At 43.0% G+C, this 4,195-nt stretch overlaps 1 long non-coding RNA gene across 1 annotated transcript; it reads right to left on the bottom strand.

Annotated features, from left to right (window-relative positions):
• Positions 1–261: 261 nt before the first annotated feature.
• LOC118943908 lies at positions 262–3,379 on the bottom strand. Its single transcript, XR_005039263.1, has 3 exons — positions 2,899–3,379; positions 1,945–2,052; positions 262–345 (listed from the first exon to the last, which is right to left on the bottom strand). It is a non-coding gene; the product is annotated as an uncharacterized LOC118943908 (long non-coding RNA).
• Positions 3,380–4,195: the final 816 nt, after the last annotated feature.

Here is a 4,195-nt window from a genome sequence, read left to right as displayed (position 1 = left end):
AGTTTGGTTATGTAAAATAAAATAAATTACACCTCTCTCAGTTTACTACAAATTAATCCTTAGAGAACCCCCCCCCCTCCCCCCCATGTTCCCCACTCATTACCTTCAAGCAAAGAGGTGTAGCTACAATTAGTACACGCCTTTCATTACAATATGGATATTCCCTACTTGTCCTTGGGACACCAACACATCTTACAATCCACAGAAACACCCCCTACCAACCCCCCTTACCTCCCCCACCCTCTCCCCCCGACCTACCGGCAACCCCCTGCCGTGCCTTCCAAGGCGTTTTGTGTCGACGCGGTGCCGGAGCTCAAGGTGCTTGTCCTGGTAAATTGAAGAGCGCTGTAAAGCAAAGGAGAGAGATAATATTACATTTCATCGTGTCAAAAAGGTGTTACTTACTGTGTTAATGGAGCCCAATACGTTTTGGCTGTGAGGCTGAACGCGAGCTCCTCTAACCAGCTGATGATAAAGGCCTCTGAAGATTAAAGCCAGCCCATGCTGTTCTAATATGATGTCATTGTGTAGATTATAGAATGGAAGATATTCACCATTCATTACTCTATCATTAAATATTTCTCAGTGGACACATCATATGAAACACAGTTTTTTTTTACATTTTATTGAAACTTTATTTAACTTAGACAAGTCAGTTAAGAACAAATTATTATTTACAATGACGGTCTACCCCGGCCAAAACACGGACGGCGCCGGGCCACTTGTGCGCCGCCCTATGTTGACTACCAATCACGGGCCGGATGTGATGCAGCCTGTGATACAATGACAATGATAACACTATTCGTCTATTTCTAACAAATTAATTTGTATGTCAAGTTATTTTATTTTTTTGTCTGGAATTTTAAAAATATTTTTTTTGTGGTGTAGTAGTTCTATATTGAGCTGCCGGCAGGCAGTGGAGCAGCACCAGTGTGTCTGGAGACGACACAGGAAATGGGTGTTGAACAGAGCAACAGGATTCACGCAGAGCTTCTCACACTTCCTGCTCTATCTCCTATCCGACGGTGAGAGGAGGGAGGGAGGGAGGGAGGGAGGGAGGGAGGGAGGGAGGGAGGGAGGACAGTGAGAGAAGGAGGGAAGGAGAGCAAGAGAGGGAAGGAAGGCAGGAAAGCGAGAGAGGGGGGGAGGGAGTGAAGGAGAACGAGAGAGGAAAGGAGTGAATGAGAGATAGAGAGGAAGGCAGGGAATGGGAGAAAGGGAGTCTGAGAAAGAAAGAGAGGAAGGCAGGGAATGGGAGAAGGGGAGTCTGAGAAAGAAAGAGAGGAAGGCAGGGAATGGGAGAAGGGGAGTCTGAGAAAGAAAGAGAGGAAGGCAGGGAATGGGAGAAGGGGAGTCTGAGAAAGAAAGAGAGGAAGGCAGGGAATGGGAGAAGGGGAGTCTGAGAAAGAAAGAGAGAGAGAGAGAAACAGAATATCTGCATAGCGGAGGTATAACTGACAGCCGGGGTCAGACCCTCTCTGTTTAATGACACTGACACTTACACATTTTGAATAGTTTAAATATCTACACTTTCAACAATCATCAACTCACCGGTTCCACTCTTCATACCAACCCGCCTAAACCTGACACATAATTACACACGTACTGATGGCATTGCCAGGGGCCGATAATTAAACACTGCCCCGGGAGGATTGGTATTGCTGGTCTACAGCTGGGATGTTGTCGAGAGGTGGAGAGAAAATGCAGCGTTTAACCAGATCCTCTTTAAAGAAGTTGGACCAGAGGTGCTGCTGTTGCGTTAATGGCGTAAGTCTCCGCACACCAATCACCATGTGTGTGTAGTGTGTATACAACGGTACCCTATTCCCTATCTGGTGCACTACTTTTTTTTTACCCCGGGGCACATAGGTACCAGGGTGCTTTTTTGGGGGGGGAAGCAAGCCAATGTCTCTCACCCAACAAGTGATACACAAACAGTGTTACCTGGGGGTTAAACAGCTCCGTCAGGCCCGAGTCTGGTTCTGTCTGTCCATTCATCTATTATCGTCCATTACAGCAACACTCGCACGTTTGATTTGGAAACGTGTCACCCTGCAAAAAAGGCAATTTCGGACACCTTTATGATTCAACCAACACAGATCAGAAAAGGCACAAAGACGACGAATAGGACACATATGCTCAGCATATAACTAGATTTATCTCTCCTGTCCTGAGTGGAAACAATACATCAATATATCTAGATTTATCTCTCCTGAGGGGATAGAATACCTCAATATATCTAGATTTATCTCTCCTAAGGGGGAACAATACCTCAATATATCTAGATTTATCTCTCCTAAGGGGGAACAATACCTCAATATATCTAGATTTATCTCTCCTTTCCTGAGGGGAAAAATACATCAATATAACTAGATTTATCTCTCCTGAGGGCAAACAATACCTCAATATTACTAGATGTATCTCTCCTGAGGGCAAACAATACCTCAATATATCTAGATTTATCTCTCCTGAGGAGAAACAATACCTCAATATATCTAGCTGTATCTCTCCTGAGGAGAAACAATACCACAATATAACTAGATTTATCTCTCCTGAGGAGAAGCAATACCTCAATATATCTAGATTTATCTCTCCTGAGGGGATACAATACCTCAATATATCTAGATTTATCTCTCCTGTCCTGAGGAGAAACAAAACCTCAATATATCTAGTTTTATCTCTCCTGTCCTGAGGGGGAAGACATCACACTCATTGTTTTTCAGAGCCAACATTATTATTGTGACAAAGCGAGACTATTTTGGGCCCATTTCTGTTTTCATTTAAAGCATTTATAATAGAAACCAGTCACGTCATACTCTGGTGTACAGGAACCTGCTCTCACTGTGGACACATGTATTTTCAACATTAAAAACAAGCCATTTAAAAACAATACATGACCTGAACTTTGTACTTTCCACAGATCTCAACAGGCCCTGATATTTCCTTATACGAAGTTGTGAAGCCCACTGAGTCGAGGGAAGGTTTGCGATCCAGACAGATCTGAAGGAGCCAACTCCATGGTGGAACAGGAACAGGAACAGGAACAGGTACAGGGACAGGAACAGAAACGGAACGGGAACGGGAAAGGGAACAGGAACAGCCACCCGTCCTGACTCCTCACCGTAGGTTATGTCCTTTTCATCTCCATGAACCTCTGCTCCCTGCCATGAAAACAAATCACACTTCTCTATTCAAGAGGCCAGTGAATAATGTCCCATTAACCAATCTGGACAGGTTCACACACTACCATCCTCAGACTGGGCAAGAGAGAAACACTGTGTCTTCCCTTCATCTCTATTCTGTTCACCCTGAATATTTTGATTTTGTTATTTCACCTTTATTTAACCAGGTAGGCTAGTTGAGAACACCTTTATTTAACCAGTTAGGCTAGTTGAGAACAAGTTCTCATTTGCAACTGCGACCTGGCCAAGATAAAGCATAGCAGTGTGAACAGACAACACAGAGTTACACATGGAGTAAACAATAAACAAGTCAATAACACAGTAGAAAAAAAAGAGAGTCTATATACATTGTGTGCAAGAGGCATGAGGAGGTAGGCGAATAATTACAATTTAGCAGATTAACACTGGAGTGATGAATGATCAGATGGTCATGTGCAGGTAGAGATACTGGTGTATCTGACCCCCAACAGGTGTCAGTGCAGACAGACAGACTCAAAACCCCAAAACAGGAAGTATCCAGGGTGACCTACATCTTCAAAACATTTACATTTTAGACACAACTGTAACTTATATATTTTACAATGTAAAAATAAAAAGAGAGAGAAAAAAAAAAGTTGAAATCTTACAGGAAGAAAGAAAACAGCACGGTGGTCATTTATTGCTCAAGAATTTTCTAGAAAGGTTAGCTCTACATTACGGCCAGATGCAAATCTGTACTTTCCAGGTAGTCCCGTGTAGCCCACTAGGGGGAAGCCACAGAACTCGGCTGTAATTCAAGTCTCACGTTTCACACACAAATAACATGGGTCATGACACGAATTGTGGTTCATATTAACCATATTCCCATAAGGCCCTTTTCTATAATGACTTTTTTTTTTGATATCGCATCGTAAAGACGAAGGTAATTGAACGAAGATTTTCACAGCATCTAGATCTGAGAGTAGTGAAAATTGGCGGGTATTGTTCTGAAATTGTTGATAAATAAACGTGACTAGAAAGCCGAAAGCTCAGAT

This window comes from Oncorhynchus mykiss, chromosome 23 (genome assembly GCF_013265735.2).
Source record: "Oncorhynchus mykiss isolate Arlee chromosome 23, USDA_OmykA_1.1, whole genome shotgun sequence".
In the NCBI taxonomy this organism is placed as follows: Eukaryota; Metazoa; Chordata; class Actinopteri; order Salmoniformes; family Salmonidae; genus Oncorhynchus; species Oncorhynchus mykiss.
The sequence above is the reverse complement of the archived record's forward strand: the minus strand, read 5'-3'. Positions and strand labels throughout refer to the sequence as shown.